Here is a 13,902-nt window from a genome sequence, read left to right on the forward strand (position 1 = left end):
AAAGAGGAAGAAGGTCACAATTAGGGATGTGGTAGCAATCTGCCCACGCTGTCTTCTGGCCCTGTTTTTAATACAAATGCTTCTTGCCAGAGGGGGAAAATAAATAAGCAGTGGCTGTATAATCTCTGTCTGAAATAAGTGTTCTAGACATCAGTACCAATTCCCAGTGCATAAGAGAAATCCAGCAGACCAAACAACAACCTGGACCAGCCTCCATCTGGTCCAGAGGAGAAAATAATAGAGGGCACGATCTAATAGTGCAGCAGGGTATTTGGGAACACGTGGAACTCTGGTCAACTCCGGGAACAATACCAGATGAATAGCATCAGTGGAGGGTGACCGGACTGGGCCCTTTAGCTAAAATCTCAAATAGGGTGGCCTAGAGCAGGGGTCCCCAACCGCCAGGCTGTGGTCCATACTGGTCTGTGGCCTGTTAGAACTGGGAGGCACAGCAGGAGGTGAGCAGCAGAGGAGCCGAGAAAAGCTTCATTTGTATTTGCAGCTACTCCCCAGTGCTAGCATCACCACCGCAGCTCTACCTCAGATCCTCAGGCATTGAATTCTCAGGAGCACCAGTCCCTGGTACCAAAAAGGTTGAGGAACACTGGCCTAGAGGATAAATACTTGTTATCTTCATACTAGACCTTTGAGGGTTAGAAGCTGCTTAGGGTCTGTCAGGCATCATCCCAGAGAAAAGTGAGTTTCTGTCTGGGAGGACAACATCTAAACCCTACCCCACAGTCTCTCTCTCTCTCTAAATGGCTTCAGAAAAGATTCCTCAACTTCCATGAAACATTCAGTAAAGTGTTTCGAAAATCTATCAGAAAACTCTCCCTTTAACTCAAATCCTCATATTGCACTCCCAGTCCATTTATAAAGGGCCCTTTACTTGCTCAATAATAACTTTTTATAGTCTGCCTAATGCTATAACTTTCTCCTTTCTCTAAAGGGTCTTCCATTTACCATTTATCTCTTATGCTTTCACATCCTTCGGTATGAAAGATAAAATGGTACCACTGGTATATACATTACCTACCTACGGGAAGGAATTACAGCACCCAAAAAGCAGTGTCACCTGAAGTAGAAGTAGGAATGGGGTGAGGCTGAAGTGCCATTATGAAAATTAAGTTTGAATTGGTTGTCGATGTTCCACTTTGGGTTAGCCAATTTAGGCTTATTTGTTTAGCTGAAGAATTTTAGAAAAATTAAACTGACTCACCATTACCTCCAGCAATGTTTTAACTGAGCGACCATAATTATAAACTCTAAAAATAACTCATTTAAGTCACTTTTTAAATGACTTTGATTAAAATGATTATTCATTCACGGTCCTTGACGACAGAGAAAATAACTACATTCATAGGGGCCCTGCAAACAGCTTGAACATGCTCTGTGATCAGGCAACCAATTCCATCCCAGAATAAATCTAACGGTTAAAAAAAAAAGTCTACCTAACCTTAAGTTCAAATACATTTCCTCAAAATTTCTACCACTGAACTTAGCTCCCCTGAAACAATATTAGTACATACAGTAGTCCCCCCTTATCTACAGGAGTACGTTCCAAGACCTCTGGTAAACACCTGAAACCCCAGATAGTACCAAACCCTATACATATTATGTTCTCCTATGCATGCATACATTTTCCCTTAAAGGAAGCACATTAATGCTTCTCTTTGGCATATCCAAATTGCCAGCATCACTACTCTTGTGCTTTGGGGCCATTAGTAAGTAAAATAAGGCTTACTTGAATACAAGCACTGTGCTGTGACAACTAATTTGAGAACTGAGATGGCTGCAAAGTGACTAGGGAACAGTGAATGTATACAGCGTGGAGATTCTGGACAAAAAGGGATGACTCACATACCATGTGAGATAGCATGAGATTTGATCACACTATTCAGAACAGTACACGATTTAAAACTATGAATTATTTATTTCTGGAATTTTGCACTTAATATTTTTGGGCCAAGGTTGACCACAAGTAACTGAAACAACAGAAAGTAAAAACCACAGACAAAAAGTGGACTACCATATATACCCTCTGCCTCCCGAAACTTGTAGATATTATTTCTCAGCCAATCCAATCAAACACTGCATCATTTGTGATACCATTCCTTAGTACTAGTACATATAAAGTTATCATAAAAACTTAAATATGAAAAAGTAATTTCGAAAATAGGAAATACAAATAACCAAGAATCATACAAAAAAGATGTTCAACTTCATGACTAAGAAAAAAATGCAAATTAAAACAAAATTGAAATATTATTTCACACTGATCAGACCGGCAAATTTAAAAGTCTCATGATAGAAGTGTTGGCAAGGATGGAGAAATGGGAACTCGTACACTGCTAGTCGGAGTACAAATGGGTTTAGCCACGTTGGAGAGAAATTGGGAAATATTTAGTAATATATCAGATGCACATACCCTACAATCCAGAATTTCCACTTCTATGAGGTTTATTGCAGAAATCTGCACACAGGTTCACAGGAAGTTTTGTCCATGAGTAATCAGGGTATTATTTGTAATAGCAGCAATAAAGGCGGGAAGTGGGGAGAAACAAGTTCTTTCAAGAGAAGAATGGTTAAATGCATACAACTGCAAGAGAATACTAGATAGCATTTAAATGAGTAGAAAATGAACAAATTTTTAAAATACAATGTTAAATGAAAAAGTTGTAGAAGGATTTGTACATTTCTAATATATTATTTATATATATTTAAATACACAAAACAATGTTAAGCATTGTTTGTAGACAAATATATCTAAATGTAAGTAAAAAATGAAAAAAATACCTAAAAATGTCTCTGAAATATTTTATATCCTTAAAAAAACACTAACACAAATATGGCAAATAGTAACATCAATGAATTTAAATGTAGTTATCTAATGTATTTTTCTACTCTCAGTACATTTGAAATATTTCCTATTTTCAACATACATTAATTTGATAAATACAAAAAGTATAGTCAATAAATAAATAAATCTATAATAGCATTACCCAAAAGATAACACTGTTGATAATTTGTTTTATTTTCTCCCAATTTTTTTTACATTTTGTTTTAAACAATTTTAGGCTCTCAGAGCTGTAAAACAGTATGAAGTATTCACGTATACCTTAATGTTCACAATTTATATAATCTTAATGCAACTATCAAATCAGGAAATTAACACTGGCATAATACCATCAATGAAACTATAGACCTTACTTGAATTTCATCAATTTAATCTCTATTGCCCTTTCTCTATTCTAGGATCTAAACTGCATTTACTTATGGTATTTCCTTAGTCTCCTACAATTTATGACAGTTCCTCAATCTTTACCCATCTTTCATGGCCTTCACACTTCTGATCAGAATGACTCTCAGTGTGGGTTTGCCTAGTGTTTCCTGATGATTAGACTGAGGTTATGCTTTTTTTTTTTTTTTTTTTATTACAGAGTGATGCCTTGTCCTTCTCAAAGCATCATTTTAGGGAGTGCATGATAGGTCTTATTACTGGTGATATTTATCTTGAGCACTTAGTTTAGGTGGTGCCTCCTGGATTTTTTCACTGTAAAATTACTATTTTCCACTTCGTAAAGGATATATTGGGTGAGATACTCTGAGACGGCTGATATTCTGTTTCCTCTCAAACTTTTGCCCAATGATACTAGCATCCATCAGTAGATTTTGCCTGCAACAATTATAACTGTTGCCTAATGGTCATTTCTCCTTCATTCCTTCTGTATTTGTTAATTAGAAGTCTTCTGTAAGAAAGAGCTATCACTTCTCCCACATTTATGTGCATACTCAATTATAGATTTAGATGAGCATGACTCAATGATATTTATCATATGGGTTATATAATGTTAAAAAACAAAATCAAACTGAGTAAATGTGAAGCTCTAATTGGCTTTATCAAAGGATTCATGAATCAGGCAGCATTCCATCGAGCAGCTTAAGGGGTTGTACAAAATAGATTTTTATAGGAAGAAGAGTGGGATAAGGGACCTATTAACAAAAGAAAGGATTATTTGGGGGCTGAAACATCTTTTTTGGGAGAGAAGAGAACAGCAAGCATTTTCATCATGCATATTGCTTCTTCTTTCTATGGAAGATGGAAAGGGCCCACATAGCAGATTATCTCATTGGTGTAGGACAGAAAATTCCAGACTGGTTGATTATGTTTCATCTAGTACTTGTGTGACTTCAATTTTTGCATTCAGATATTATAAGACTCTGGATCATATTTAAAACCACTTTTAGTCAGCTTTCTCCAGCACTGCTCTGGCAGGGGAAGGGGTTGGTCCCAACTTTCCATTTTCAGGTGGAGTTAGAAGCCCAGGCACCCTACTCAGCCTTTATTGACACTTAGGTAGATGGGTTCCTCATTACCTGTGGGCAGGGTGAGAATTCTGGCCACAACTAGGCCTCTGCTTAACTGATGCTGTCTGGGCGGGGTAGGAGTGCTGCTTCTGCCTCCCATGTTGTGTTTAGTGGGAAGAAAAGGAAGAAGTACATCTACTCCATCTTCCCAAAAGCATGATATCCGTTTTTAAAATTTACTATTTCTAGAAGAGAGCTCATAAAATGTAATTATTGGAGCAAGGGGTAAGAATGTTTTAAATGCTCTTGCTACATATTTCCAAATTATTTTTCAGAAATTTTTATTAATTAAATTTATATGTAATATGGAATGCTTTCTGTTATACCATGTCTTCTTTAGTATTCTATATTTTAAGTCTTCCCTAATTTGATAGACAAAATGTAGTATTTCATAATTGTTCTAAGGTAGAGTTTTTAGTAATTAATAATGAACATTTTTTTCCTAAATTTTTTTATTATAGTAACATTAGTTAACAAAATCCAGTAAGTTTCAAGGATACAATTCAACAGTTAATCATATATATTTTGCATTATATGTTCACCGCCCATAGTTAGATTTCTTTCTGTCACCACATATTTGACCTCTTTTACCCCATCGACTTCCCTCCTTCCCTGTCCCTCCCACCCTCTGGTAACCACTAGTCTATTGTCCATGTCCATGAGTCTGTTTGTTTTTTATGTTTATTTGTTGCTTTTAGGTTTATATCCCACATATGAGTAATATCATGTGGTTTGCAACTTTTTCTGTCTGGCTTATTTTGCTTAGCATGATTATCTCAAGGTCCATCCATGTCGCAAATCGTGGTATTTCATCTCTTCTTATAGCTGAGTAATATTCCATTGAATATATCACATACATTTTTTTACCCTTTCATTTTTTGAGTTCTAACATTTCTCTTATCTTTTTATGTGTTCTTCATATATTTAAATATTAATTTTTCTATAATAGTTATTGAAATTTGTAGTGAGCCTTTCAATTCTCTATACTATATTTTTTGGTGTACATACATTTTAAAATTTTGTCTAGTTAATTCTATTAATACTTTCCTATATTTCTTTCAAGTTTCTTTTTTATTATATACACAATTTAGTAGTCCATCTCATATTTATTTTAGTGCAAGGTATATTAAGTCAGATACATATGGATCACTAATTTTCCTACAACCATTTTTAGAAACTCTTACGTGATCACAGCTAAGTGCCATTAAAGGGCATCGAATTCTGAGTTGACATGCAATATCCTCAAATTCTTGGGCTGATAGAGAGGTCAGCACCATTTGGCTTATGGCTATCGCTATGGTCTGAATGTTTGTGTTTTCCCAAAATCCATATGTTAAAATCCTAACCTCCAAGGTGATGCTATAACAGAGGCGGCACCTTTGGGAGGTAATTAGGTCATGAAGGCAGAGCCCTCATGATTGGGATTAGTACCCTTATAAAAGAGACCCCAAAGAGATCGCATGTTCTTCTACCATGTGAGGTTACAGTGAGAAGACAGCCATCAGTCAGGAAGTGGGCTTTTACCAGACACCAAATCTACCGGAACCTGATCCTGGACTTCCTAGCTTCCAGAACTGTGCGAAATAAATATGTGCTGTTTATAAGCTACCCAGTCTCATGTTTTTTCATAGTGGCCTAAACAGACTAAGACAACCGTAGAACATGGAAGCAATATGATTTCTGCATACTTTGAGAAGTTGAAATGATGGTACTGTCAAGGCCAAAGTGAACCCTCCAGGGTCTAATCAGTGTCAACAGTGACAATACCCAGAAGGAAGTCCTCTGTAAGGACTCTTACAACCCTGCGAGGTGGGGTTCCTGACATTCTCAAAGCATTTCATACATTTGGTGGGACCCAATGTAGGTCCATTGGGAAGACAAGACTAAAACATACTCTTATGATTAAATACAGAAAGAGCAGCTTTAAGTTTATATAGCTCACCATTATAGAAAATACATAAGATACCATGTAAGTCTGCTGGAAGTACATTTACACAGTAAAACTTCAAGCTATTTGGAGCCTACCCTATCAGATCCCCAGTATGTGAAGACAATTGTGAAATTTATCCACCAGGGTCAAGAATTAAGATGCATTTTTTACGACATAACCTGTGCTTTAGAAAAAACTAGATGTGCTCTGGAAATAAAAAAATCTTGGAGTCCATAACCTTGTGATTTCTTTACAGATTCTAAATAACTCCTCTCCTAAAGCATATGTGTTTTGAACTTTTTTTTTTAAGGAATAGAAAAAAAGAACAGTTCAAAATATATCCTTCAAGAGAGGACTTATTTTATACAAGTAGATGTGCTAAGGTAGAGAAATTAACATGTTGGTATAGCTGTCCTCCCTTACGCATGGTTTCGCTTTCCATGGTTTCAGTTACCCGTAATCAACTGTGGGCTGAAAATGTTAAATGGAAAATTCTAGAAATAAACAATTCCTAAGTTTTAAATTACATGCTGTTCTGAATAGTGAGATGAAATCTCACACCATCCAGCTCTATCTATCTTGGGACATGAATCTTCTCTCTGTCCAGTATCTCCAGGCTGTACACACTACCCACCCATCACTCACTTAGTAGCCATCTCAGTTATCAAATCAACTATCAAGGTATCTCAGTGCTTGTGTTCCAGTAGCCCTTATTAACTTAATAATGGCTACAAAGAACAAGAGTAGTGATGCTGGCAATTAGGATATGCCAAAGAGAAACCATAAAATGCTTCTTGTAAGAGAAAAGGTAAATACAGTACAATAAGATATTTTGAGAGAGAGACTATATTCACGCAACTTCTATTACTATATATTGTTATAATTATTCTGTTTTATTATTAGTGATTGCTGTTACTCTATTACTATGTTTAATTTATAAATTAAACTTTAGCACAGATATGTATTTACAAGAAAAAACATAGCATGTATAGGGTTTAGTACTACCCAAAGTTTCAGGCATCTACTAGGATATCTTGGAACGTATTCCCCACAGATGAAAGGGGTCCACTGTAGTCACAGCTTTCCTCTTTGCCTACTTAATTAGCTTTTTCTCCCAGCACACTCTCTGTATAAAAAGAGCCAAAACTGCTTAGAATGGTTATCACAAGAAAAGCAATCGGGAGAATAATCGTAATTACCAAGGCAGTTGTGCGCACAAGAGAGAAGAGAGGATATGGAATAAAAGGGTAGACGGAGAGTTTGGTGTTTTAAAAAGTAAAAGACTCCACGTTTAGGGGATTAGAAAATAGAACAAAACATTAGAAAATGGAAGTTGTCAAGGATTCTTAATGTTTCAGAAAGATATTGAATAAATATCAAAATCTTGATTTTAAAAATGCAAAACGACCCTGGGACCAGAGGTACACTACTGAGATCACCTAGTAGTATTGAGATCACAACTTTATAAATGTTGTATATTCATTAAACCAACCATGTCTCCAGAGGAGGTTTTTTTGTTGTTGTTTGTTTTTTTGCGGGATGGGGGAAGCAGGGTTGGGAGGGAGATGGGGAGATGGTATTTCTCTAAGAATATTGAGGATTAGAAAAATCTACAAGCCATCCTCATTAAACCATTAACTTCTTCACATCAGGGACTCTGCCTTATTTATTTATTTATTTATTTATTTATTTATTTATTTATTTATTTATTTTCAGCTTTATTGAGATATAACTGACATGTAACATTGTGTAAGTTTAAGGTGTAAAAAGTGAGGTTTGGATACACAGATACCAGGAACCTGTCCTATTGATAACTACATTTTCAGTCCCTCACACATAGTCTTAATCCCTGCTACACAGTGGGTGTTTAACAAATGTTTAGTGAATGAATGACATATGAATTTTATGTGCTAAGCTCCAGGCTAAATTTATCTGAATGGTTTCTGAAAGTCAGATCAGTTCATTCTTTTTGGATGACAAAATCAACTCTATAAGACTGTTTTTCTCGAAGAAACTGATAGCATAGGGGCTGCAAGGAATTCTGCAATTCAACCACTGAGGTTCAGACTAGATAGCAATCATGATCATCCCTGATTTCCAGAGAAGAAAAGAAAAGGAATCTCCAGATAGGAGCCAATTTAGAGATCTGAGAATAAAACAGGTTCAGACTTTCAAATAACAGATTTTGAATAATCCTAGGAAAACAAATTTTGCAATTGCCTAAGAAACTTTGAAATGTCCAAAGATTAGATAGATGAAAGCCTGGCCCACAGGAGTAAAGTGAATACAATCAAAAGGCTTAAGAATAGAGACAGGGTTAACTTATGCAGTTTATGTTCCTATAAATGTGATTAATTTTATATATACCCCCAAGGAAAGTTTGTGTGTATTGCCTCAAGATAATTCTCTAGTTCACTATAGATATAATAATTAATAAAGCACTATACTTTGCTAAGAGGAGTTAGAGAATTATTTACACATAATTCAATAAATAAAAAATCTTCAAGAAAATTGGTGCCAGGATAATTAAAGCCCGCCACCCACATAAAAGGTCTTTAGTCTTTATACCTCTGTCTAGGATGAAGCTTATTTTGCTGAACCATTATAGGCTAGCTAAGAAAGGAAGGGAGTACGGAAAGGAAAGAGAAGGAAAGGGAAGAGAAGGGGGCAGGGAGGAGAACAGAAGGGAAGGAAGGAGATTAAGGAGCAGAAAAAAGATGAAGACACCCATTTCTGGCATTATTGCAAATTAAATACTCTGAATAACTACTCTTGATAGAAGCAACTAAACATTGGATTAAAAATAAAGAGAGAAATGCATTTTTAAACATACTGCTGAAGAGACACAAAAAGAAGCCACAGAGCCCAAAATTTTAAGTAAAGTCAAGAATCCTGAAAAACACGTAAGTACCAGAACTAGATTTTTCCTTGAAGCCTTCCCTTGGACCCTAAAGACCCTAAGCTTCTGCATCATCAGCTACATGAGTAGTGAGTGTGGAGAACATAGGATGAAACCTCAAGTCCCCAAAAGCGCTCCATGAGAAAAAGGATGAACAAGAAACTGACCCTGTCACACAGAAGTAGACAACATGGGTTACCACCACTCTCAATTCTGGCAAAGAAATATTACCTGATAATTTTGTTTAGCAACAAGCCGGCCCTCGGATGGGGTGGGGGTTAGTCTATATTCATCTTATCTGAAAAACCTTACTCAGAGAATTTGACTTAAAGCAATTCCAGGTTGGTAGACATCCCAGGACCTTGGGTGAACGAACTACAATCCTCTCTGGAAGAATGCAATTTCAACCCAACCCTAAAAGAATTCAACCCTAAAAGAAAAGTTCCAAGACAAATAACAAGCTCACACTTAGACAGACAGACAGACAGACAGACAGACAGACAGACAGACAGACAGACAGACAGACAGACAGACAGACAGACAGACAGACAGACAGACAGACACAGACACAGACACACACACACACACACACACACACACACGTCTTCTTGAAGACCAGCAGAAACAAGAAAGAATCTGCCCACAAACATACCAACAAACATTTCAGATATAATACAAAGAACATAAAATACTTATATTTATTAAGCACTTAGAAATAAAAGAGAAGCTTGAAAACACAAGCAGGAAAAAAAAATAATAAGACTGGAAAAATCCACTAATTAAGGACAAATTAAACAGATTAGAAACCACCAAAGAGAGAACAAGTTTATAACTCAAGGTAAAGGAAGCTTTCTCAAACAAGGCAATAAAAATACAAAACCAAAAAGAATATAATAATAAAATCCTGCTCTTCTATATGCACTTCCTATATGCCAGGCACCACTATCAGCACTTTACATGTATTGTCTCATTTAATCCTCTCAGTAACCCACTGAAGTAGACATTATTATCATCCTCATTTCACAAATGAGGAAACTGAAGCACTAGGACACTAAGTAACTTGCCCAAAGTCATACGACTAGCAAGTGCCAGTGCAGAGATTTGAATCCAGGAAGCCTGGCTCCAGAGTCTATGCCCTTGAATATATACAAATTTGACTAACTAGAAATTTAAAACTTTAATAGGCAGAGCACAGAGGATGTTTTTAGGGCCGTGAAACTGTGTTATATGATACAACAGTGGTAGATACATGTCATTATACACTTGTCCAAACCCACAGAATATACAACACCAAGAGTGATCACTAATATAAACTATGGACTCTGGGTGATAATGATGTGTCAACGTAGGTTCATCCATTTCTGCAAATGTATCACTCAGAGGGGGAACGTTGATGGAGGGAGAGAGGCTGTTTGTATGTTGCGGGGAAACAGCGGATATACAGCAACTCTCTGTACTTTCTACTCAATTTAGCTATGAACCTAAAACTGTTTTAAAAATAATGTAAAATAATTTTTTTGATCAGACATCATAAAGAAACCCAAAGGACAAACACAAACTGGAAGAAGATATTTCCAACATATTTAACCATCAACATATTAGCACCCAGATGCTACATTAAACTTCTCAAGCCAAAGCTGGCATTGATCCATTTTTGTATGTATGGTCATTTTCCAAACAACAACCTAACCACACAGATATCACCACAGATTAATTTCCATAACTCCCCTTATTCAGGTTTAATTCCCCTCAGAGTTCACCTGGGATAGGGTTGTTGTATATTCTGGTCATTATCTTTTGTCTTTAAAAACCCCTGTCCTCAAATTTTCTTTAAAACGGATACAGTGAACAAATTTCTCAGAATCCGATACAGTTTGCTGGAGACATAAGTGGCACACAGTAATGTTTAAGGGACGGGCTCTAGCTTCACCACTCACTTGCTCTGTGAATACAGGCAACTTACTTAACTGCTCTATGCCTCAGCTTTCTCATGTGTAAAATGAGACAATCTACAAGCAACTCATAGGAGCACTGTCAGAATCGAGTCAGATGATACAGTTAAATAGCATATCCTGGGAGAGCCTCTAAAGTTTACATACAAGTTACCATATGATTCAGTGATTCCATTCCTAAGTATCTACTCTAAAGAAATAAAAACGTATGTCCACACAAAATTTGTACACAAACATTCATAGCAGCATTATACATAATAGCCAAAAAATGAAAAGAATCCAAATGTCCACCGACTGATGAAGAGATAAACAAAATGTGCTTTATCCATACAATGGAATAACATTCCATGGTAAAAATGAATGGAGTCAATGAAATACGGATTCAGGCTATAACATGGATGAACATGCTAAGTGAAAAAAAAAAAAGTTCACAAAAGGCCACATATGATCCATTTAAACAAAATGTTCAGAATAGACAAATCCAAGCCGACAGAAAATAGATTGGTGGTTGCCAGAGGCCTGGGGGAGGGGAGAATGGAAAGTAACTGCTAAAGGACACAAGGTTTACTTTGAGGTGATGAAATTTTCTGAAATTAGATAGAGAGATGGTTGCACAATTCTGTGAATTTACTAAAATTCACTGAATTGCAACCCCTAAAAGTGAGACTTTTATGTTATGCAAATTATATTTCAATAAAGCAGTTATTTTAAAAAGAACATACCTACAGTACTTCATAAGTGGTACGGGCTCAGAAGCTATTGTTATTTTGATTCTGTTTAGCAATCTATATGTCTTCTAGCATCTCTAAGTTATTTTGACCAATTGAGATGTTTTTCCAATTAAAAAAAAAAGAAAATGAAAGTTCCCAAAAGCCATATGCAAGAACAGCGTAAAGTACTCAAGAGGATGATCCAAGAAGACCCTTGGTGGGGGAAATGAAGAGACAACCATGTTCTGGTACATGGGAATTTGAGAGGGCCCTGGGGTATGAAAAGCTCCAGAGCTATTTGAGAACTCTAAGGACTGCCTTGTCTGTATAAGCAGCACATGTCAGCCTCCACAGTAATCGTGACAGCAATAAACTAAACTGGCTGGTATTTATTTCCCAGCTAGGTGCCAGTCACATTCCAAGCATTCTCTCATTTAATCCCACTACTCTCCTCTGAGTTTGGCTCTATTCTTATCCCTATTCTTCAGACAACAAAACTGAGGTAGAAAACAGTCATCTCTAGAACAAATGTTCTTCAACATTGTCATGCTGCCTCCCACATAATCCCTGAAACCAAGAAATTCTTCCCATATTTACTTAATAATTATCATAATAAAAGATAACATAAAAGCTTTCTATACCTGAGACAGTATTCTAAGTGTCTTACATATATTCATCCACTAAATTATCACAATACTGAGATGTAGCTACCATTTTCAGATGACACAAACGAGGCACAGAGAGGTTAGGTGATATGCCCAAGGCCACACAGTGCGTATGCGGCAGAGTTGTGATTTGAATCCATGTAATTTGGCTGCCAGAATTTGCCCTCTTATTCATTCTGATGTATTGCTTTTCTAGCTAATACATATAGTACTGGCTTCACACCAAAAACTTGTCTAAATCCTCAACATACATTGTTTTAAATCTTCAGAACAACATTATGAAGTAGATATTATGAAAAAATGTATTCTAAGTAGAATAAAGTAAGTATAGAGTAACTACTCTGTCCGAGTTTATTCAATGAACAAGTTTCAAAGCCAAGGCAATCTTGTTTGCGCCAAGGTGATCTGGCCTGGGAGTCCAAGCTCTTAAGCATAACTCGATACTTTCTGAGCAGTGAACGAAATTCTGGAACTAGAGACAATATTTATCACTATGCAATTAGAAATAAAGCTAAGACTGAAATACTTAGAAAGTTTAAAATAAAATGAAATAATACAAAAAAGCAAAAAATGAAACTACCTTTAACCTGCAGGAGTATGGGATCATTGGACAATATCAGAGGATCTTGGAATGGGGTGGGGAGCATACTTAATTCTCTCAATATCATGCTTTGATCACATGCTGAGGTAGCTCCCTGAGACCCTCTGTAGAATATATTCTTTCTGTAGGCAACAAACTAATTAGACAAGTTCAGGTTAATGAGCCCAGTTCTCTTCCGCTACCCAGTACCCTTCCATCCCATCTGCCCCAGAGTTAAATGATGCTACTCAAGTCTATCCATCACCTGCTGCTCAGCCTTGCACTCTAACTCCTCCATAGACTTGTACTACTTTGAAAACAGCCTCTGAAACCCCCTATCTGCCACTCAGAAAACAGGTACCTACTCACAGTAGGCAGGTACATAAGCCCACTTCCTTGCCTTGACAGGAGCAGACGTTGGTTCCTCTTTCACAGACCTGGGAAACAAGGCACTTAAAGCCATTACTCTGTTAGCCAACAGGCCTGCTTAAGGTGTGCCCAGGCTTGGTCCTCGCCTCTCTACACTGCTGTCAGTACTTGGGCTATTTCCTTGCAGCTGTTCCCAGAGCTGAATATGATTGGAAGAAATACAGTAAAACACAGTATATTGGGGTTCTCGTTAGCACTATAGTTACAAGTTGGATTAGGGAGAAGACTGACACTATTGACTAAAATGGAATCTTTGTATTATCTATGAATATTATCCAGGGCTCTGAAGAACAGCCATTTTGCAACTTGGCAGTCTGCATCCATCTGAAATAAATTACAGATGGTACATTTGTCCTCATGAATTATCAG

The sequence above is a fragment of the Pteropus alecto genome, unplaced genomic scaffold, assembly GCF_000325575.1.
Source record: "Pteropus alecto unplaced genomic scaffold, ASM32557v1 scaffold270, whole genome shotgun sequence".
Taxonomy (NCBI): domain Eukaryota; kingdom Metazoa; phylum Chordata; class Mammalia; order Chiroptera; family Pteropodidae; genus Pteropus; species Pteropus alecto.